This window comes from Pristis pectinata, chromosome 26 (assembly GCF_009764475.1).
Source record: "Pristis pectinata isolate sPriPec2 chromosome 26, sPriPec2.1.pri, whole genome shotgun sequence".
Lineage (NCBI taxonomy): Eukaryota > Metazoa > Chordata > Chondrichthyes > Rhinopristiformes > Pristidae > Pristis > Pristis pectinata.
In genome coordinates, this window is record NC_067430.1 from 25,923,859 (window position 1) to 25,948,831 (window position 24,973).

Below are 24,973 nucleotides of genomic sequence, written 5' to 3' on the forward strand. Positions count from 1 at the left end.
CAACGATTTAAATCGCAAATAATTCCCCAACATAGGAATCTCCACTATATGGACAGAACAGGGCAAGACTCAAATTGTTGAACCCTTATTGTAAATGAATTGTCTGTGCAACTTGACTTTTGTTACTTTGAAGACTGTCTCACATGTGGACCTTAATGGGTTAAAAACAAAATGGATCTTGTTCAGCCTGTTTTATGAGCATTAAGGCATCCAACAAAGGACATACGTTCTACAGATGCCCAAACTGATATTAAGGCACTGATATTGGCCTTTGAACTGGGTGCTGAAAATGGTTCTTAGGCTTTTTCAATGGAACATAGGGGCAGGAGTGGGCCACCAGACCCCTCAAGCCTGCCCCACCATTCAATGTCATCATGGCTGATCTATACTCGCCTCAACTCTTTTTCTGTGCCCTCAATTCCTTGATCTTTAAAATATTTATCCATCTCCGCCTTAAATGATCTGGCCTCCAGCACCCTCAGGAGAAGAGAATTCCAGAGATTCAATACCCTCAGAGAAGAAATTTTTACGCATCTCAGTTTTATAAGACTGGGCCCTATCTTGTGACTATGTCCCCTTGTTTGTGACTCTCTCAGTGGTGAAAACATCTCAACATCTACCAATCATGCCCCCTGGGGACTTTCATATTTGAATAAGGTCACCCCACATTTTTCTTGACCCCAAGGAATACAGACCCAGAGTGTCTAGCCTCTCTTGATAGGACAACCATCTCAACCCAGTAAGTAGCCTGGTGAATCTCCTTTGGGCTGCTTCCAATGTTACTAAATTCTTTTTTTTAAGGTAAGGGAACCAAAACTGTAGGCAGTATTCCAGGTGTGTCCTCACCAACACCCTGTACAACTGTAACACAACCTCCTTATTTTTAAACTCCAACCCCTTTGCATTAGAGGCCAAAATGATGCTTGCCTTCTTAACTACTTGTTGTACCTGCCAACCTTTTGTGATTCAGATCTCTCTGAATTTCCCCCTTTTGCACTCTCTCTCCATTTACATAGTAATCCACCTTTTGGTTCCTCTCATCAAAATGCACGACCTCACACTTCCACACATTAAACACCATTTGCCAAGATTTTGCCAGCCACTCAATCTATCTGCATCCTTTGCAGAATCACAATGTTGTCATCACAACATGCTCTCCCACCTATTTTTGTATCATCAACAAACTTGGAAACCTTTCGTTTCCTCCTCCAGGTCAATACCAAACAATTGAGGGCCGTGAGTTGATCCCTGGGGTACACCACAGTTACATCCCTCCAGCCTGAAAATGACCCATTTATTTCAACTCTCTGTCTTCTGTGTGATGTCCAGTTTTCAATCCATGCCAACACACTTCCTCCAATCACCATTCCCCTTCCCCTCTTTAGAACATAGAACACTACAGCACAGTACAGGCCCTTCGGCCCACAATGTTGTGCTGACATTTTATCCTGCTCTAAGATCTATCTAACCCTTCCCTCCCACATAGACCCCTATTTTCCTATCATTCATCTAACATAGAACAATACAGCACAATACAGGCCCTTCGGCCCACCATGTTGTGGTGACCTTCAAACCACACCTAAGGCTATCTAACCCCTTTCTCCCACATACCCCTCTATTTTAAATTCCTTCATATGCTTATCTAACATAGAACATGTATCTATCTAAGAGTCTCTTAAATGTCCCTAATGTATCTGCCAATTATACTGGCCATCTCCCCTTTCAGTCCTGATGCAGGGTTTCGACCTGAAACATTGAAAATTCCTTTCCTCCCACAGATCCTACTCGACTCGCTGAGTTTGTTACTCTAGATTCCAGCACCTGCAGTCTCTTGTGTCTCCAGTACCATGGGCTCTTAATTTATATACCAGCCTCCTTTGTGGTACCTTGTCAAATGTCTTTTAGAAATCTAAATACATCACATCTACAGATTCCCCAGTATCAACTCTCCCTGTCACATACTCAAAGAATTTGAGCAAATTCTTTAGTTCGCTGATGAGCGGCGAATGCCTTCACACACACACACACACACACACACGCGCGCACACACACACGCGCGCACACACACACGCGCGCACACACACGCGCGCACACACACACGCGCGCACACACACACACGCACTCACACACTTCCCCTACATCCCTTGGTCAGGGTTTCCAATGATTACACTGATGAGAATTACAAGAACCAAGGGAGCTAATGAGAACATCACATCCACCCAGAGGATGTGCTGTCAAACCAGGAATACTTCTAGTCACTAAATGTACTTACAGACATTACTTCAGTAAAGAAGCATACCAATTTACAGCACAGATGGAAGCCATTTGAGCCACTGGATCCATGCTGGTCAAAAGAGCAAATCAGACTAATCTCACTTCCCAGATCTTGCTTTGTACAAGGTGCAAGTGTTCATCCAGGTTTACTTTACACTCATTTGTCTCCGCCACTTCTTAAGCAGAGAATTCCAGACCCATCACCCAATTTTATGGCATAAAACAACTCCCCTCTATCCTCTTGCCTTGTACCTGACTGCTAGATATTGACTCTACTAACAGAATGATGTTCTTCCTATTCAGACCTTTCATAATTTGGTCTACCAGTGACCTGTAGATTTACTAGTGAAAGACTGGTGCTGATCTCCCACTATCTGAACCAAACAAGTGGCAGTGGTTTAATCCTGTCACCACTGTAAAACGTGGAACTATTGCGTCAATTATATAGTGCAAGCTTGGGTTGTCATAAAGACGAAGGAGACTGCAGATACTGGAACAAAAAAGAAGCAGAACACTGGAAGAACTCAGTGGGTCAAGCAGCATCTGTAGAGGTGAAAGGTGTATGTCAATGTCTTGGGTTGACTGAGGGGAGAGGAAAGATTGCCAGTATAAAGCAGCATAAGGGAGGGGTGGGACAGAGGTTGATAGGTGATAGGTGGAACCAGATGGTGTTGTCATGACCTTGAGGTGCCAGGACCAGCAGAATAAATACAAGTTTGTTGTCTCATCTGTTTATAAGCAAATTTTAATCCAATACACTTGAGACCAAATGAACCAAGTTCATCTGCCTACATTCAAATTTGAATATACTAGTTCCTGGCCTTGCATCATTTGCATACCAGTTTTAACTGCCCTTTTGGAAGACAAAACAGCATTTTGACTTAATCATCCAATGCCAGACACATTTTTAGTGCCAGTGCAGTGTTGTGCAATTATTCCTAAAAGCTAAATACTGCACATGCTGAAAATCTGAGATAAAACAGATGTCCAAAATTGTCAACAGGTCAGGCAGCAAATGTGGATCGAGGGACAGTGATCGATGGCTCTCCATCAGAACTGGCTTCAGATCATCGACACAGCTCTCTCCGCAGATGCTGCCTGACCTGCTGCGTATTTCTGGTATTTGCTGCTTTGTGCCCCATTAGTTCCCTTTCTGTGTTCCCGAGGGGCCAGCAGAATTCCTCCCTGTGATCCAGCTCCAGGATCGGGGAATGAACTGGGTTACATCAATGTCCGAAGAAGCCCGGCCCCTTTACACAACACTGCATTTCTTTCACATTGAGGCTGTGTGGGTGAGAGAGTTCAAAGAATCTACTTTTTAACGTGTTTACATTTTCCAACCAATTTTATATTGATGTGGTATGGATGATGTTTTGAGTCAAAAAGGTCACATAGCTATAATTCTGCTCTTGCCAGCATTATCAGGAGGTGATATTTCTGTGTTCTGGAGCACTTATGATGCCATCACGAATGAAATGAAGGTTTGCATGTGATTTATCCGTTACCCTATTTATCACTTGCTGAGGATGGAGCAGAACTGAATGCCTGTGCTTCATTGTACACTTTAAATGAACCCCTACGCTATTCTTAACCACTTCTCATGTGGTACAGGATGTTTCCAAACACCCAAGGGCTGCAGGAGGTTACAGAGTAGGCTATGGAGGGATGAGATTTTAGAAGAAAATAATAAAACTTTAATGCAAAATAACCCATGAACAAGCTGAACAGTTCAAGGAAGTTTGCTTTCCCGTTTCATAATCAAATCTGATTCTACCTTCCCTTTTCTGATCTTAATTCTTTACAGAATATTTAGAGCCTGCATTAAAATTTGGGCATTTTTATCATTACGCGGTTTCACGTATTGAAGACGAGGTATAAATAGCAATTTTAGAATTTCACCCTGACACAACATGATTTCATGCTGGAACCTAAAATTCTGCAGTGTTAATTTTCAGGATAAATTATCTGCCTGTTGGATACAGAGTACAGACAAAGGTCAATTGACAAAACTTTGTTTCATGTAGCACTCCAGGTGGACCAGTCTGTGAATCAGTCGTACAAATGTAAGACAGGAGACTGCACTAAGTTCAGCACTAGTTTAATTCTCTATCAGGTAAGCTACCCGAGGATTGGAATGTACAATGTAAATTTACTGGGGTGTTACCGGAGAGAATAGAGCTCTACTTTATTCTTTTACAATACGTGAGCATCACTGGCAAGGCCAGCATTTATTGTCTATCCCTAAATGCCCCCAAGATGGTGGTGGTGAGCTAGCATCCTGAACCACTGTACTGTGTGTGTGAAGGGGCTCCCTCAGTGCTGTCAGGAAAGGAGTTCTAGGATTTAGACCCAGTGACAATGAAAGTACAGCAATGCTTCCAAGTCAGAAGAGCGGACGTATTACTAAATTGCTGGTCAATGTCCACTTCCAACGAGGGTGTCTAACCACCTAGCTTTAATATTCAGAAGGTATTACCATCTCCAAGCCCTCCACCATGGACATCCCAAGAGTCACCATTGGACACAAGCTTAAGTGACCAACTTCATGAATGCTGTGGCTGCAAGAGCAGGTCAGAGGCCAGGTACCTTGTACCAGCCACAAGCTAGGAACACGATTGGAGTGCTTGTTGGGAGAGTGCAGCTCCAACCACATTTAAGAAGCTCAACATTATCCAGGACAAAGTAGCCTGCTTGACTGGCACTCCCTCCATCACGTTAAACATTCACTCTCTTCACCACTGGTAACCTATCCCAAGCTGGGTACACCGGTACACAGCTTATCCCATCTATGGAATGCACTGAAGGGTGGCTCTGCAAAGTTCTCTGACCCAAAACCAACATTCACAGTAAAAGAAAGTTACGTAGCAAAATTCTCACCGTTGTTGCTGGTGGTGTTTGCAGTGAACAAGGGTCCTTGGAGAAGTCCTTTGATTTGTTTCAGGGACATGCAGTGGAGTTGCTGGCCATCAGATAGTGGAGAGAGACCTACTGTTCCATTTACTCACTTGGGCTACTCTGACCACATCTATCAAATCTGCAACATCTAACATTGAAAAGGACAAGGGCACCAGGTGACAGGAGGACCAGCCACTACAGGTGCCCCTCCAAGTCACACGCCATGCTGACCTGGAAAGATCTCATCATTCCTTCATCGTCACCAAGTACTGGAACTCCCTCCCCAACAGCACCTTGGGAATACCTTCACAGAAGGAGTGCCATGCTTCAAGGCAGTTCACCACCACCTTCTCAGGAGCAATTAGGGAGAGGCAGTAAAAGCCAGCCTTGCCAGTCAGGCCAATGTTCCATGACAGACTGCAAGGAAACGCAACCGAAATCTGTGGTTCACAGAATGCAAACTTGAAGGGTGGCTCTGCAAGGTTCTCTGACCCAAAACCAACATTCACAGTAAAAGAAAGTTACGTAGCAAAATTCTCACCGTTGTTGCTTGGTGGTGTTTGCAGTGAACAAGGGTCCTTGGGGAAGTCCTTTGATTTGTTTCAGGGACATGCAGTGGAGTTGCTGACCATCAGATGGTGGAGAGAGACCTACTGTTCCATTGCAAGAACATCAGCGTCTATCACAGAAACAAGCGGAGAGAGTTTGAGTGGATTAGCTTGGAAGCTTTTATTCTCCAATAAATATCACAAGAAGACAATATTTTGTAAAACATGAAGGAATCAAGGTTTCCCACTTCTACGGGAGGTTTGTCTGCTCAAGCCCGTGTCTACTGGAGGCACCTTCTGAAACAGCCAGTAGTGATCGATAACCTATCATGTGCAGATGCTATAAGTGACCCTTATCTCCCCACTAAGTGCCACGGTGCCTCGGCACAACAATAGAGTATTCTTTCTGTGCAATTCTTTCACAGAACAAAAGATTTGGGTGCAATCATGGAATTCAGAGCATTTAATGATAAAGCAGAAGAGCTTTTGGAATACTTTAAATTCCAAAACATAGGATTTGAGATAGAAATTGCAAGACCTGCAAATATTTAAACTGGGATATATATTCATTTATGTTAGAGCAGAAAAAATTGTACTGGGGTTGTTTTGAAATGTTTTTTAACAGTTGGCACAGTAAGATCACTCCATCTCCACAATTCCGTTAAGGTGCAATATATATACACATCAAAGGAGGTTGTGGTTTAGTTGTAAGGCAAAACAGCTAACCTACATACATGTTGAGTTTTCAAGCTTCTGGTACAGAGTTTTAGTCAGTGTCATTTTTACATTGCTATAGAGCACAAGACACACTTCTGTCCAACAGGCTCACAATATCTTGTGTACGTAGATACACTGCACCAACAATGTAAAAGGCGTATTGCACAGAACAGTTTCAATTTCTTCTCTACCTCTCCGCTCTTTCAATTCCAGCCTCAATTATCCAAGAATTTGATCTTCTCCAACCAAAGACAGCCACGTCTTCACCTTCAAGTCTTCCCTCCCTAAACCTCCATGTCCCTCAAACTCTCTTCCCTCCTTTTGAGACATTACTTAAAGCCTACCTCCTCCCTCTGGTCAATAACCCTGACGTACACCTTGGCTTCAAACTTTTTATTTTACAACCCTTCTGTTGAATAACCTTGGAATACTTTACAAACAGGAAAGGTGCTCCATTAATGGCAGCTGTTATGTTCCCCAATAAAGAAAGTCTCCGCTTACTTGTTCTGGCAACATTGAACTTCACAATTACAATGTGTTGGTTAGAAATTCACTCAGAGAATAGGCCTAGCATTCAGTAAACAAAGAATGTACACTTTTTAGTATATTTGTGGAAATTGAATTCCAGATTAAGATTTCTCTCCCCATACTTATGCCCAATTTAATAAGAGCTGTGGAAATGACAAGACAGTATGAGCAGTCACAAACCTCGAACCTTGTCAAGGCTACATTCAACATGTGGTCCCTGTGTTTATGCAGACTTTTCGATTAAAAAGGCTTAAAAAAAACCAAAGAAATACTTAAACCTGAATGAGACACCTCGGCCTCTGTGACAATCTCCACCGACTCAGATATAAAAACAACATTTAAAAGATATTGGATAAGTACATGGATATGAGAGGTTTAGAGGGATACGGGTTAAACACAGGCAAATGGGACTCGCTTGGTGCACACCATGGTCGGCCTGGACTAATTGGGGCAAAGGGTCTGTTTCCTGGCCGTGTTACTCTGTAAGATAAGATCTTGACAATCCTCTCCAGGATGTACAGATGAGTCACTGTGTTCCTCAGACATAACACAGAACAGTACAGCACGGGACAGGCCATTCAGCCCATGATGTTGTGCTGATCATGACGCCAATTTATTCTAAATCTCCTCTTCCTGCATCACTTACCACACTCTGCACAAAGAAAAACTTGCCCCTCACATCGCCTTTAAACTTCCCCCCTCTAACCTTAAAAGCATGTCCTCTGGTATTTGACATTTCTACCCTGGGGAACAGATTCTGACCGTCTACCCTGTCTATGCCTCTCATCATTTTAAAAACTTCTATCAGGTCTCCCCTCAGCCTCCAAAACTCTAGTGAGAACAACCCAAGTTTGTCCAACCTATCCTTATAGCTCATACCCTCTATCACTTTAATCAATAAGACACTTGTATGTTGTGCGAGGTTCCCTTTGTCTCTGGAGATGGGAAGAAACTGCTGAGCCTTTCGTTTGATTCATCGATTAGGTCAAACAACCCTACTGAGAGTCATTCTGCATCCCAACCTACACTCTCCTTATTCTGCTCAGTGAACCTTGGTCGTTCTGGCTTGTTTGTTGAAGTGGATCAATTTATCTAAAGGCCAAATGTTGCTGTTATCCATTAATTACTGAAGGAGCCTATTGTGACTCAGTGACAACACTCTTGCCCACATCAGAAGGTTGCTGGTTCAATTCCTACTTTACAAATGGATGTTGGAAACCCCCTACAGACTCCCTTTGTCAATCACTCATTTTCAATTGAAGAATAGGCAGCTGGCAGAAGGCACATCCTTGAAGATCTCCCAACCTTTTTCTTTTTGCAACCTTACTCACTGCAGAAACTACATTAAGATAATAGAACTGGGTGCCACCATGGGATAACAGTTAGTGCTGCTGCCTCATAGCTTTAGTGACCCAGGTTCAATCCCGACCTCTGGTGCGGAGTTTGATATTCCTCCCACTTCACAAAGATGTGCCGATAGATTAATTGGCTACTGTAAATTGCCCCTAGTGTAAGCAAACGAATCAAAGGGGATTTGATGGGCCTTGAAAGAGGGCAACGGTTAACGAACTATCTGAGGGAGGAACTCAGCAGGTCGAGCAGCATTTGAGAGAGGAAAGGAATCGTCGACGTTTCGGGTCAAAACCCTGCATCAGGACACAAATACTGCTCAACGAGCTGAGTTCCTCCAGCAGATTGTGTGTTGCTCCAGATTCCAGCATCTGCAGTCTCTAGTGTCTCCAAGCTCCAGAGCCGTCAGGATAAAGTCATCTGCTCTTTTGTGGAGTTTGAACACCTCCAAGCCAAAAACCTTACAGTGGCACATTTAAACACATCATTTTGTAAAATATGAACTGTATTTAATATGGATTCTTGCTTATCACCAAATAAGATCAGACCATAAATGGCTATAGAGTATGTTAAATAGTCCTTTATCGGAACACTTTTTTTCCCCTCCCCAAGTGTTGTCTCTGAGTCAGTGGGAAGCACTCCTACCTCAGGAACTGAAGAGAGAGGGTCCGAATCCCACTCTGGGGTCTGAAGTACAAAGTATAACGTTGACACTCTGGTGTGGTACTAAGGGAGCGCTAGACTTTCAAAACTGCTGTCATTCAGACCTTAACATTAAACAATGGTCCCTTTTGCCTTTATAGAAACACATAAAAGATTCATTAGTATGATCATATAGAACAGGGGAGTTCTCTCAGTGTCGTGGCCAATATTTATCCCTCAATGAATATAACAGAACAGTACAACACAGGAACAGGCCCTTCAGCTCACAATGTTGTGCTGAACGAATTAAACTAGTAATTGAACACTTAACTAAACGAATCCTTTCAGCCTACACAATGCCCATATTCCTCCATTCTCTGCACATTCATGTGCCTATCTAAGAGCCTCTTAAAGAGCTCCATCATATTTACCTCCACCACCACCCCTGGCAGCGCATTCCAGGCATCCACCACTCTCTGTGTAAAAAAACTTGCCCCGCACATCTCCTTTGAACTTATCCCCTCTTGCCTTAAATGCACGTCCTCTAGTATTAGACATGTCGGCCCTGGGAAAAAGATATCGGCTCTCTAGTCTAGCTATACCTCTCATAATCTTATAAATTGCAATCAGGTCTCCCCTCAGCCTCCTCCGCTTCAGAGAAAACAACCCAAATGACTGAATAACTGAGAATTGAATTTGTATGCAGTTATTGTCATGATGAATTTGTGAGACCTTGCTGCATATAAATTGGAATTGGTTTATTATTGTTACTTGTATCAAGGTACAGTGAAAAACTTGCCTTGCATACCGTTCATACAGATCAATTCATTGCACAGTGCATTGAGGTAGTACAAGGGGAAACAATACAGAATGCAGAGTAAAGTGTCACAGCTACAGAGAAAGTGCAATGCAGGTAGATAATAAGGTGCAAGGTCATAATGAAGTAGACTGTGAGGTTAAGAGTCCACCTTATCGTACTAGGGAACCGTTCAATAGTCTTATAATAGCGGGATAGAAGCCGTCCTTGAGCCTGGTGGTACGTGCTTTCAGGCATTTGCATCTTCTACTTGATGGGAGAGGGGAGAAGAGAGAATGTCCGGAGTGGGTGATATCTTTGATTATGCTGACTGCTTTACCGAGGCAGCAAGAAGTATAGACAGAGTCCATGGAGGGGAGGCTGGTTTCTGTGACGCGCTGAGCTGTGTCCACAATACTTTGCAGTTTCTTGCGGTCCTGGGCAGAGCAGTTGCCGTACCAAGCTGTGATACATCCAGATAGGATGCTTTCTATGGTGCATTGATAAAAGTTGGTGAGTGTCAAGGGGGACATGCCAAACTTATTTCGCCTCTTGAGGAAGTAAAGGTGCTGGCAAGCTTTCTTGGCTGTGGCGTCTACATGATTGGACCAAGACAGACTACTGGTGATGTTCACTCCTAGGAACTTGAAGCTCTCAACCCTTTTGACTTCAGCACCGCTGATGTAGACAGGAGCATATATTCTGCCCCCCTTCCTGAAGTCAATCACCAGCTCTTTTGTTTTGCTGACATTGAGGGAAAGGTTGCTGCCATGACACCATCTCACTAAGCTCTCTATCTCCTTCCTGTACTCTGACATCATTACCTGAGATATGGCCCACTATGGTGGTATCATCTGCATACTTGTAGATGGCGTTAGAGCAGAATCTGGTCATGTAGTCGTGAGTGTATAGGGAGTAGAGTAGGGGGCTGAGGACACATCCTTGTGGGGCACAAGTGTTGAGAATAATCGTGCCGGAGGTGTTGCTGCCTATCCTCACTGATTGTGGTCTGTTGGTCAGGAAGTCAAGGATCTGGTTGCAGAGGGAGGTGTTGAGTCCCAGGTTTTGGGAGTCTCGTGATGAGTTTGCTTGGAATTATAGTATTGAAGACAGAGCTGTAGTCTGCATGTTTCCTACACTGAACAATTATTTTTCTTCTAAAGTACTTAATTGGCTGCAAGATGTCTTACTGGGATGCAGTGGTTGGGATAGAGGTGCAGGTATAGAAGTGCAAGTTTATCTTTCTTGCCTTGAACATTGGATACCCTTGAGCTTCCCAACAGCAGAGTTCAGTAAACATACAAACAGAAAGGACGTCATAGTGTTAAGGGCACTGCTGATAGATGGCAGATTGAATAATTCATATCAATTTCCCGATTGAAAAACAAATCCAGGAAACTGACTGTGGGAGAACCCCTCAGGTAAGAAGCAGGAACAACACCATTCTCGAGGTAAAAAAGTTCTCTTGTTAAAACCACAGATACTTACATAACAACACCTGGGGAAGAGAGATTAATTTGGGTCTAACTTCCTCCATGGACCTAGGAGACAATTTATGTTGCCCAAATCGCCACAAAAGGGCAAGTCAGTCTAATCCCACTTTCCATCTCTTGTTCCATAGCCTTGAAGGCATATCAGATACGAGGGTCTCTGCCTCCACCACCCTTTCAGGCTGGGACCCCAGAACCCCCCCCCCCCCCCCCCACTTTGGGTGAAGACAGTTTCTAAACTTCCCTCCAACCTTTCACACGACAACCTTATGTGCCCTCACGCCCATTGATTGTCAACACGAGGACACCCGAAAGATTGGTCCGGTGGTCAGTAGTGTATGAGGGACTCAGTCATTGGCCATATGCCATAGTCATAGAGACACAGAGCTGTAGACTCAGAGAGGTAGAGCATGGAAACACCCTTTGGCCCAATGAGTCCGCGCCAACCATCAACCACCCACTTACGCTAATCCTACATTATTGCCATTGTTATTCTCCCCACATTTCCACCAACTTCCCCCAGATTCCACCTCTCACCTGCACACAAGGGGCAATCTACAGTGGCCATTTAACCAACCAACACACACGCCTTTGAGATGTGGGAGGAAACCGGAGTACTTGGAGGAAACCCACGCAGTCACAGGGAGAACGTGCAAGCTCCACACAGACAGCACCGGTGGTCAGGAATGAACCCGGGTCTCTGGCGCTATGAGGCAGTAGCTCTTCCAGCTGCGCCACTGTGTAACAAACTAAGGTTTAAACCAAAGTCAAAGGTTGAAGGCTACGAAATGAGTTACCTCTCAGTATTGGTGAACCTAGTCTTTACCTCGTCAACAAATTTCCAATTTTGTTCTGCAAATTCTTTTAGGGAATATTTTATAGGAAGCAAATCAACTCTAGCTTAGGATGCACTTTTGGTATTGTAATGGCAAGGTGGCCTTTGGGCCCCGTTGAGCTTGTGTTAGCTCTTGGTAGAAAATTCCATCTATCTCATTCCCCTGCTCTTTTCCCATTGCCCAGGAACCTTCTCCCCCTCAAGTATCTATCCAATTCCCTCCTAAAAGTTAGGAATGTCTGTTTCGATCACCCTTGCAGACAGATCATAACCATCCTTTGCGCAAACAGAAAACTTTTCCACACATCAAGTCACAAACTGAAGATGACTTAGAAATATATAGCTATTCCTACATTGCTAGATCTAATTCCTGAAACTCCCTATCCAACTGCCTATGGGCCACAATGCTTCAAGATGATGGCTCACCACCACCTCCCAAGGGCAATTAGTGATGACCAGATCCCAAAATTATGAATTTAAACACCTCCCCCATGTCTCTTGCTCATCACCTTAAACATGTCCCTGGTCTGTGAACTATCCAGCAATGGGTCTATGTCTCCGGTTCTCACAACCATGCCATCAAGTTGAAGAACTCAAGGCTCAAGTATATATTCTGAGCTAAACTGCACAAACACATCGTACCTACATGATGTGGTAATGCTGCATTTGCTTATAACCCAAAAGTCTGGCAAGTAGATGTTTTAAATGCAACTGTTGACGGTGAGAAAACTAAAGACCCCCAAAACATCAGAATTTCATCCCAAGTCTGTTTAACTCCGTAACCACCACCGCACAGTACAACTTAAACACCCTTTACAAGCAGGAGAGGCTATCTTTGTAACATTCACATCAACTTCAAAAATAAAGCTTGCACTATTCAATACCTGGGTCTGTCCCTAATGCATTGCATTGGTACTTTTTAAAAATAGTTACTCTCCTAATATTCGAAATACTGCATCTGCAGGAGTGTGTGACCAGCTCCCACAAACAGGAACAAAAGCCCATTAAATCCATGTCAGTGATGTCGATTGAGTACTGGACTGGTGACACACTACCAATAGTGCCACGGGACCTTTAACTTAAGTGAGATGAAGCCTCAATGTAACCACTCACCTGAAATCCTGCACCTCTGACAGTGTAACACTGCACTGGAGCATACACCTAGATTTTGATGCCCGAATCTCTGCAGTGGGACTTGACCTCTCAATCTACTGAGCCACAAAGACTACAAAACAATTGTGCATGCAACCAATGTCTCTGACAATTGGAAAACATATTGGTTTACATATGCAAATCAAACTAATTAAAAGCAAAAGCAGTTGAGACTTTACCTTTAGCTGTTATCTGTGGCTTGTCCTAAAGCAAGAACATAAGACAAAACATCTCAGCAGCTACAATGCCATGCCTTTTACAATCAGAAGCTAGATTTTCCACAATAATCACAGACGCTGAATTAAGCTCCACATTCAATTCCTATTGGCAGCTTCACCACAAAGCAGCAGGATCAAATTTCAGCTGAAGCCCATCAACGTCTTCTCCCAAAACAACCACTTGCCTCACTGCTGGTCTCTAAAGTTCACTGTGAGCTATCTGAGATACCGAATCATGATAAAGCATCCCAGTGGTGTTTTAATCAAATTAATTTTCAATGGAACTCCATTTCATACAAAGGTGCATGCAAATGCTTTCCCAGTCCTATCACATTCCTTCCTCATTTCATTAAGCCTACAAGGAAGTTGAAAAATATATTATGACATTGGAAAGTTAGCCACAACCGAGAAATAGAAGGAAAACATCTGCTGCCAAAATATCAATTTAATTAATTTGCAGTTTAAAAAAATTGCTCCACATCAGAACACTTCAGGACTGTCTTTAGAGGAACATATTTTGGGCCGTGCCTGCAGAACTGGCTTCAGAACAAGAATGCACCGTCCCTACTGTGTAATTCCTCCATTTTTACCCCCCTGTTTGTGGGAGCTTGCTGTGCAGTACAGACTGGGAACAAAAATCTGGGCAGGTGGTAGCGCAAGTTACGGGAAGTGCACTCACAATCTTGTGCGTCTGTCTTCCCACTGCTTGTACCCTGCCCACACTGCGTCAAGAAAGGCAGCAAGCCTGGGATTGTAACATTGCCACTCCTGGTGAGGGTTACTGTTGCCTGCCACTCACTGGCTGAGTCCTGGGACATGCAGCCCTTCGCTCAACAGCACAGATGAACGCATCTTATATCATAACCAACTGAAAACAGAGGTAGCTTTCTCTTTGTGCATTTAGTCATTTTAGGAGGAGCACGGATTATTTAAAATTTTCATATTTACAAGGCAGTATGTCCCAGATGCACATCTGCACTGCAGCTGTACAGTTGGGTGAGATGGTGTTGTGGGGATGAGATTCCCTTTACTCTATAAGAGGTTCTTGGTACCTGGGTGAAGAGGCATAGACAGGGTGAATACGCACTCTTTTTCCCGGGGTTGGGGAATCAAGAACTTGAGGGCACAGGTTTAAGGTGAGAGAGGAGAGATTTAATAGGAACCTGAGGGGCAACTTTTTCACCCAGAGGGTGGTGTGAACGAGCTGCCAGAGGAAGTGGTTGAGGCAGGTACATTAATAACATTTAAAAGACACTTGACAGGTACACAGATAGGAAAGGTTGAGAAGGATATGGGCCAAACACTGGCAAATGGGACAAGCTTAGATGGACACCGTGGTTGGCATGGCCTGTTTCCATGCTGTAGGACTCTATATGCTGGAATCTGGAGCAGAAAACAAGGTGCTGGAGGAACTCAACGGATCATGTAGCATCTGTGGAGGGAAATAAACAGTCGATGTTTTGGGTCGAGACCCTGCAACTGGATGAGTGTAGGATCAGGTTAAATGGGCGCTCTTTGCCTGTGTAGACTCTGTGCACCGAAAGGCCTGTTTCTGAGCTATATAACTACATAATATGGGCAATTTGGGATGTGAAATTGAGGATCTTGTCTTCCTGTGCATGTTTGTAGCAATTGCCAATAATATGATGAGGCATAAGAGGTTTTTGGCCTTAATTTTTGGTGAAATTTCTCTGGTGTTTGTGACGTTTCCCATGACTGGAGGTTCCAGGTGGGAATTGAGTTATTTCCTGTTGATTCGATACTTTGCATTCACCATGATAAATCATCAGGCATCCTAGAAAGATGAGAGAGGGCCCTCAAGACTGCTCTGCCTTTTATTAAGGCCATATTCGAACTGAATGTATTCTTTGCTCCATATTTCCACTGAACCCACCTTTCAACCCCTCCTTGAAGAAGAATCTATCGACCTCTGTCTGAAAAATCTTCAAAGACTCTGCTTCCATTGCCCTTTGGGAAAGAGAGCTTCAAACATTCAAACAACGAATGACAACTCTCTGACAGAGAGAAAAAAACTAAAAATTGCCTCCTCTCTTCCTTACCTCTTATTTTTAAACAATGATCCCCTCCTCCAGTTCTCTGACAAGCAGAGATATCCTCCCCACATCCACCCTGACAAAACCCCTCAGGATTTTGTGTTTCAATCAAGTCCTCTCTCACTCTTCTAAACTCCATCTAACCTGTCCATCCTTTCCTTACAAGGCAACCTACGCATTCCAGGTATCAGTCCAGTAAACCTACTCTGAACTTCCAATACATTAACTGCCTTCTTTAAATAAGGAAGTCAATACTCACAACTGTGTCACCAGATTCTGCTCCAACTCTATCCTCACATTTGCAGATGATACCACTGTAGTGGGCCGTATCTCAAATAACGATGAGTCGGAGTGCAGGAAGGAGATAGAGAGCTTAGTGACATGGTGTCATGACAACAACCTTTCCCTCAATATCAGCTAAATAAAAGAGCTGGTCATCGACTTCAGGAAGGGGGGTAGTGCACACCCTCCTGTTTACATCGACGGTGCTAAGATCGAGAGGATTGAGAGCTTTAAGTTCCTAGGAGTGAACATAGCCTGTCCTGGTCCAAGCATGTAGATGCCATGGCCAAGAAAGCTCACCAGGGCCTCTACTTCCTCAGGAGGCTAAAGAAATTTGGCACGTCCCCATCAACCTTACCAATTTTTAATCCATGCACCAGAGAAAACATCCTATCGGGATGCATCACGGCTTGGTATGGCAACTGCTCTGCCCGTGACTGCAAGAATCTGCAGAGAGTTGTGGACACGGGTCAGCACATCACAGAAACCACCTACCCCGGACATTCTCTCTTCTCCCCTCCCCCCTCGGGCAAAAGATACAAAAGCCTGAAAGCACGTACCACCGGGCTCAAGGACAGCTTCTATCCCTCTGTTTTAAGACTATTGAACAACTGATAAGATGAGATAAGATGGACTCTTGACCTCACAATCTTTGCACCTTATTGTCGAACTGCACTGCACTTTATTTGTAACTGTTACACTTTATTCTGCATTCTGTTTGTTTTACCTTGTACTACCTCAATGCACTGTCTAATGAATTGATCTGTATGAATGGTATGCAGACAAGTTTTTCGCTGTACCTCGGTATACACAACAAAAATAAACTAATTCCAATCCTATCAGGATGCATCAAGGATTGCTGTGGCAATTGCTCTGCCCAAGACCACAAGAAACTGCAGAGAGTTGTGGACACAGCACATCACAGAAACCAGCCTCCCCTCCATGAACTCGGTCCATAGTTCTCGCTGCCTCTGTAAAGCAGCCAACATAATCAAAGACCCCACCTACCCCAGACATTTTGTCTTCTCCCCTTTCCCATCGGGCAGAAGATACAAAAGCCTGAAAGCACGTACCACCAGGCTCAAGGGCAGCTTCTATCCTGCTGTTATAAGACTAGTAATAATGGTGGATTGTTGACCTGACAATCTACCTTGTTATGGCCTTGTACCTTATTGTCTGCCTGCACTACACTTTCTCTGTAACTGTAACACTTTATTCTACATTGTTATTGTTCTCCCTTGTACTACCTCAATGTATTGATGTAATGAAATGATCTGTATGAATGGCATGCAAAACATTGTTTTTCACCGTACCTCAATACATCTGACAATAATAAACCAATTTACCAATACTGTAGGTGTATCTGGTGTCAGGTGTGCCCAATATAATTGAACCTCCTTACTTTTGTATTTAGTTCTGCTGCCATAGTGCTCCTCATGGATAGAATAGTGGCCCTGACTGCTGACATTCCCACAAGTGTCTGCTTCTCGATTTGAGAGCAGCGGGTTACATGCCAGGAGATAGCCGTGGCTTATAGATATTGTCATCTCTCCAGATGTGGTGTTAATCTGCTCGGGAATGTGGCTAAGCCTGTTGTTTAGCTGATGCACAAACACACCTACTGGAAAAGAAATGAGGATGTTGTAAGCATTGTTAACCTGTGGAATTTAAGTTCAGTTAATAATCAGTAATTTAAAAAGCAAGCTAGTCTTTCGTAACGATGACCACAAAACTAGCAGATTGTTGTAAAAAGTCACCTGATTCACCAACCTCCTTCAGAGGTGAAAATCTGCTGCCTTTCCCTCCTCCAGCCCATACGTGACTCCAGACTTACCAACATGGTTAACACTTCAAAGCCCTCTAAGCTACTCAGTTGAAACAAAGAGAAAAATAAATACCTGGCATAGACCTCAGCACATAATTCAGACAGGATAAGGTTCCCTGCAGCCCAGGTGACCTTAAAGTCCTCACAAACATCTGGGGATTAGCGTTGAAACAGAGAGAGTCGAGTCAAATAGCAGCATGCCATGGTAGGCCTCACAGAATTGTACCAATAACCAGCCAGGTGCATCACAACTAGGGCAAAAAATCTCCCATGAGTGACTCAGTTTCACTGATACCTAATGTGAACAACACGTCATCTTCTGTCCGGGCATGTTCCAGCTGTCGGGAATTAGCACCAAATTTAACAATTTCTGGTCATCATCCTTTCTTTGTCCTCTCTCCCTGAAGGCACTGTGAATTGGCACTCTTTCAATTTGGTTCCATTTACTCTCCTCTGTCTCCCAACAGTTTTCAAAGGAAGTGTTACCTTGACAACTTCACTGCTGGCATTACCCTCACACTACCTCCGTCCAGCTGGCAAACCAAGGCCTTGGTCAGACCGCATTTGGAATATTGTGAGCAATTTTGGGCCCCATATCGAAGAAAGGACGTGCTGGTCTTGGAGAAGGTCCAGAGGGGGTTCACAAGAATGATCCCGGGAATGAAAGGCTTCATGTATGAGGAGCGTTTGACATCTCTGGGCCTGTACTCGATGGAGTTCAGAAGGATGAGGGGGGATCTCATTGAAACCTACTGGATACTGAAAGGCCTGGATAGAATAGATGTTGGGAGGATGTTTCTAGCAGTGGGAGAATCTAGGATCTGAGGGCACAGCCTCAGAAGGAATGTCCCTTTAAAACTGAGATGAAGAGAAATTTCTGCAGCCAGAGGGTGGTGAATCTGTGGAATTCATTGCCTCAGACGGCTGTGGAGGCCAAATCATTGGGTGTATTTAAGGCAGAGATTAATAGGTTCCTGACTGGTAAGGGATAAGGGTTACGGGAAGAAGGCAGGAGAATGGGGTTGAAAAAAAATCAACCATGATTGAATGGCAGAGCAGACTCAATGGGCAGAATGGCCTAATTCTGCTACTATATCTTATGGTCTAAACCAACGCTGGTTCACAGATAAGCACAGGGGTTCCCTTGCCCATGTTTGACCAGATGACATCAGAATTTTGTGATGTCCTGGTGCAGAGTCTTTGATCTGAAACATTAACTCTGTGTCTCTTTCCGCAGATGCTGCCTGACACGCCGAGTGCTCTTAAGCTAAAAATGAGGCGTCATCCTGGAGACTTTGCAACGCAGGACTACGTGATCAGTCCAAAGCAAAGAACGCAGAAATGCAGCAGTTAGTGCTGTTGCCAGGAAACTCCAGTGTCCTGGGTTTCATCCTGACCTCCAGTGCTGTCTGTGTGGAGTTTACACTTTCTCCCTGTGACCGTGTAGGTTTCCCCCCGGGTGGTCCAGTTTCCTCCCACATCCCGAAGGTGTGCCGGCAGGTTAACTAACAACTGTAAATGACCCCTTGTGTTGCTGGGGAGCAGGGGAATCAGTAGAGCCCAAATGGACATGTGAAGGAGAAGAGGTTACTGGAAAACTATTATGGGGTGTCAAAAACAAGAGGGCATAGTTTTAAGGTGAAAGGTTGGAGATTTAAAGAATATCTTAGCATTGTGTTTTTATACACAGAGAGTGGCTAATATCTGAAAGGTGCTGCCAGAGGAGGTGGCAGGATCAGATACAATTGCTACATTTAAGAGACATTTAGGATGTACTCAAGTAGGCAAGGCAGAGAAGGAATCAGTCTTAATGCAGGGAGATGGGATTCGTGGAGATGGGCAACAAGGTTGGCCTGGATGTGGCGGGCCGAAGAGCCTGTTTCTATGCTGTACAATTTAATGAAGTGGGAAATGATGGGATTACTCTGAGAAAAGGCATAAACTTGATGGGCTGAGTGGTCTCTTTCCCAGTCATGGATAATACGCAAGCAATAGAGAGAGCTAAGCAATTTCACGATCGTCTGATCAGATCAAGACCCCACAATCTTGCCACTTCCAGTCGTAATTTGGAGGCAGACAGGACGAGGAAGCTCCAGGAACTTCCCGTCCTCAACAACGACAGGGCCCACTTGTCAATGCAAAGGACAAGATCAAAGCACTCTCACTATGATTCAGCTGGAAGTGGGGAGTAAATGATCCATCTCAGATTCTTCCTGAGATCCCCAACATCGTAGAGACCCGTCTTCAGCCAACTCAATTCATCCAACTCCTCATGATGTCAAGAAATAGCTGAGAGCACTAGACACAGCGAAGGTAAGGACCAGATAAATCACAAGGTTGTACGGAAGACTTTTCATAACAACATTTAAAAGACACTTGAATAGGAACATGGATTTGGGAAGACTCAGCATGTTTTTAAAAGGCACACACTCATCCATGCAGGTCTTGATGAAGTCGGTGACGGCCATGGCATACTCATTTAGATCCGACAATGAATCCCGGAATATGATCCAGTCCACCAATTCAAAGCAGTCCTGTAAATGCTCCTCCACCTCCCTTGACCATACCTTCGTGGTCCTCACCACCGGTGCTGTGGTCCTCAGTCTCTGCCTACATGTCGGGAGTAGAAGTACAGCCAGGTGATCGGACTTGCTAAAGTGCGGGTGCGGGATGGCACAGTAAGCGTTCTTGCTGGTGGTGTAGCAGTGATCATGTGTGTTGGCTCCTCTGGTTCCACAGGTGACGTGTTGGTGGTAGTTGGTCAGAGACTTCTTCACGCTGGCCTGGTTGAAATCCCCTGTGATGATCAGGAAGGTATCAGGGTGCACTGTCTTGTGACTGTTGATCACGGTGCTCAGCTCCTCCAGTGACGTCTGCCAGGGCTGGAATGTCCACTGCTACCAGGATGACGGTGGAGAACTCCCTCGACAAATAAAATGCACGACACTTGACCGCCAGATGTTCCAGGTCGGGGGAGCAGGACTGAGACAGAACTGCCACGTCTGTGCACCACGAAGAGTTAATCATGAAGCAAACGCCACTGCCTCTGCCTTCACCTGTTGCCGCTGTCCAGTATGTGCGGTGGATGGTGAAGCCCTCGGGCTGGAGCGCTGTGTCCAGGGTACTGGGGGTGAGCCATGTCTCTGTGAAGCAGAGTTCACAACAGTTCCCAATGTCCCTCTGGGACTGCAGTCTTGCTCTGAGGTCTTCAATTTTATTTTCCAGAGACTGTCCATTAGCCAGGAGGATAGTTAGGGGTGGGGGGGGGCCTTAGGGCCCTGCGGTTCAGTTCTACCTGCAGCCCTCCCTGGCAACCAGGTTTCCTGAGACTAATGTGGGCAAGTGGGGCTAGTTTAGTTGGGCAGCATGGGCCGGAGGGCCTGTTTCCGTCCTGTATCACTCTATGACATGCTCTCCAAAACTAGGCACACCCCCAGCCAAGTTGTTCCACTTCTGTTATGACAAGGTGGAAAATTGCCCAGGTATGTCCTCTGCTGAAAACGCAGGGTAAATACAATCCAGCCTAATCTCGATCATTGACAAAGTAAAGGAAAGCACGAGGGATAGTGATGTCAAGCAGTACTTACTTACTGATGGCTAACACGAGGTGGCATAATTTTAAGGTGATTGGAAGAAGGTATAAGGGGGATGTCAGAGGTAAGTTTTTCTCCCCCCACACAGGGAGTGGGACGCACTGCTGGCAGAGGTTGTGGGGGCAGATACATTAGGGATATTTAAGAGACTCTTAGGTAGCCACATGAATGATAGAAAAATGGAGGGCTACGTGAGAGGGAAGGGTTAGATAGATCTTAGAGCAGGATAAAATGTCAGCACAACATCGTGGGCCAAAGGGCCTGTACTGTGCTGTAGTGTTCTATAACTTATTCTGCTGGGACCAGTTTGGGATTTATCCGGCCCGCATCACAGGATTTGCCCAAACAGATGAATTCCAGAGGAGACTGGCCTCAACATTTGACTGTCTGAGGCTTCAAGGAGCCCTGATAAAGCTGAAGTCAATGGGCATCTAGAGGAAGACACACCAATGTCTGGAGTTATTCTTCCTACGAAGGGAGGTGGTTGCAATCGATGGAGATCAATCATTACACTCCTAGATCACGGTAGGAGAGTCTCAGCACGGTTTCCAGTCCCAACCAAGTTCAGTTGCTTTATTAATGACTTTCTTTCCATTGCAAGGTCAGGAGTGGGAATCATCGCTGATGACTGAAAAATGTTTAATTCCATTCATAATTCCTCAGCCAATGAAGCAGTCCATGTCTGCATGGAACACATATGAGATAACGTTCAGACTTGGGTTGATAAGTGGCAAGCAACATTCATGCCACAGAAATCCCAGACAATGACCATCTCCAATAGGAGAGAGTCTAGTCACCTACCCTTGACATTCAATGCATTACCATCACTGAGTTACCAATCATCAACATAAATACTATGGCTACAAGAACAGGTCATTGGCTGAGTGATTCACCTCCTGACACCCCTATGGACTTCCCAGCATCTACAAGATGATGGGATGCTCTCTACTTGGGTAGAAGAATGCACCTTCAACAATGCTCAAGAAGCTTGACACCATCCAAACAAAGCAAGCTGCTTGACTGGCAGCCCCTTCTACCATCCTCAACGTTCTCTCCTTCCATCTCCGACACTCAGTGGCTGCAGTGTGTACCGTCATAAAAAAGGTACTGCAGGCTACTCCGGCAGCACCTCTGATACCTGTGATCTCTATCACCAAGAAAGCATCGGCTTCTGATGCAGGGGAACATCACCATCTGCAGGTTCCCCTCCAAACTGCACACCATCTTGATTTGGTTCCTTCATCATCACTAGTTCCAGTGTATTGTGGCGATCTGGACGAAAGGGAGTTTGAGACGGAAACCCTTGTCACTCTCCTTGGACTGTACTTGAAGAGCTGTAATTGGCAGGGCTATGGTCCTAGTGTTAAAAGGTGGGATTAAGCACAGACATAATGGGCCAAATGGCCTTATTCTGTGTCACCTATTTTCTATGACGTTAGGCTGAAGCTGTTTAGTGCAACCCACAAAACACTGGAGGAACTCAACGAGCCAGGCAGCATCTACGGACGAAAATGGACGTTTCAGGTTAAGACCCTTCATCTGGACTGGTCCCACCATTGATGCTGCCTGACCCACCAAGTTCCTCCAGCGTTTTGTGTGTCACTCCAGCTTCCAGTGTCTGCAGTTTCTTGTGTCTCCATTAAGCTGTTCAGTGTTTATTTTTTGCTCAGTTTGAATTAATGGGGTTTACATGCACTGAGCAAAGATTGGCATGTTCGGTTATTTCAAAATAAAACTAATATCAGTAGATAGATGCTTCAACTTTCAGCCTCAATAAATTGCAACTCAATTGAAATTGGGGAAAAATAAAATCAGCAAAATCATACTAGTTTATTTAAATCTACCACTGCCCAACAGGTCACCACCACAACGACGCTGACTAGCAGTTCCTGTAACAAATATGATTGGTCAGCAAACTTAACAAGAACTTGAAAGCCATGCCTAGCATTCTTGAAGCAAAATGAAGAAATGTGTAAATTTATGGCTGGCACAGAGATTTACTGTTAAAGAAAGAATAACAATTTTTCCCAGTAGGAAGGATTTTACACTTCTTGCTGCCTTGGTATAGCAGCCAATATAATCAAAGACCACCCCACCCACCCTGGACATTCTCTCTTCTCCCCTCTCCCATCAGGCAGAAGATACAAAAGCCTGAAAGCACATACCACCAGGCTCAAGGACAGCTTCTATCCCGCTGTTGTAAGACCATTGCATGGTTCCCTAGTACAATAAGGTGGACTCTTAACCTCTACCTCGTTATGACCTTGCACCTTATCGTCTGCCTGCACTGCACTTTTTCTGTAACTGTCACAGTTTATTCTGCATTCTGTTATTGTTTTACCTTGTACTACCTCAATGCACTGTGTATTAAATTGATCTATATGAACAATATGCAAAACCAGTTTTTCACTGTACCTTGGCACATGTGACAATAATAAACCAATCTAAAAGTAAATTAGTGAAACAGAAGCTTTGAGTCCTGTCCTGGATGAGAGAGTCTCATCATTTGAGAGCGCCTTGTGCTACCTGAAGCATATTAAGTGGCTCTGCTGTTCCAAGACAATTCAAGTGCTGTCTATAGGGACAGGTGAGTGAAAGGCTAATGTCAGGAGACTCCCAGATAATGTGGGAATATCGCAAACCCTGGGATAGATGTTAACTCTCCTAGGGTTTGCAATCTTCCCACATTGTCTGGGAGTCTCCTGTCATTAAATAAAATCTCCTAGAGCCTCCTGAAAGTGTCCCACAAATCTCTGTCAATCTCGTCTCCCCAGTAGTGTAGCGGTTAGCGTGACGCTATTACAGCGCCAGCGACCTGGGTTCAAATCCAGCCACTGTCTGTAAGGAGTTTGTACGTTCTCCCCGTGTCTGCGTGGGTTTCCTCCGGGTGCTCCGGTTTCCTCCCACATTCCAAAGACGTACGGGTTAGGAAGTTGTGGGCATGCTATGTTGGCGCCGGAAGCGTGGCGACACTTGCGGGCTGCCCCCAGAACACTCTACGCAAGATATGCATTTCACTGTGTATTTTGATGTACATGTGACTAATAAAGATATCTTATCTGTGGGAGAAGGTGTACCATCGAGATTGAACTTACCCTGAGATTGCTTGTCCTGTGCAGGGTTGGTGGGGGGGGGGGGGGGGGGGGGGGGGGGGGGGGGGGGGGGGGGGGGGGGGGGGGGGGGGGGGGGGGGGGGGGGGGGGAGAGGGGGGAGGGGGGAGGAGTTGAAGGAGACCAGAATGACAAGTGAGTGGGTCAGATCATCAGCAGGACAACCATGTCTGCATGGGAATCACCTCCCCCTCCCCAGGGCTGGGCATGTTGGGGATGGGGCCGACACCGTGGTGGATGGTAAAGCCGATGCCCAATTCTAATTGAAGACTGGTTTGGAAGCCACTTCTGGCTGTTGGCTGGACTTCAGCCATTGACATGTTCTCTCACACGGTGCATTGCAACCCCAGCAGAGTTAACAACAGTAGCTGTATCCTGAGAGGTTTTGGTGGCCAACTCAGTTTTCACCCAGGCAAACCGTAACCATTTCCTTCCTTGTGTGCGTACACAGGAACGTGTGTGCATGCACGTGGGAGTGCACGTCCACACCAAATATGTGAGCGTTGAAGGGAAGGTGTTGGATGTAACAAGCAATGGCAACAGAATGAAAGTGTTGAGGTAAGCAGAGTTAATGGCTGCTCATTTATAGAAATCAAAACTTATTTGTTTCCCATTCAAAAATATTATAGAACGGTTCACGCAGGGAAAACAAAGTGAAGGTGGA

General features: G+C 44.9%; 1 protein-coding gene across 4 annotated transcripts in view; it reads right to left on the reverse strand.

Moving 5' to 3' along the window:
- pik3cd (phosphatidylinositol-4,5-bisphosphate 3-kinase, catalytic subunit delta) overlaps positions 1-24,973 on the reverse strand; it is a 182,945-nt gene that overhangs the window by 86,623 nt on the left and 71,349 nt on the right. For all 4 annotated transcript variants that reach the window (XM_052039051.1, XM_052039048.1, XM_052039049.1 and 1 more), the window contains one exon: positions 5,711-5,848. The gene's annotated coding sequence lies outside the window, so the exon portion shown is untranslated. The remainder of the gene's footprint in view (positions 1-5,710; positions 5,849-24,973) is intronic.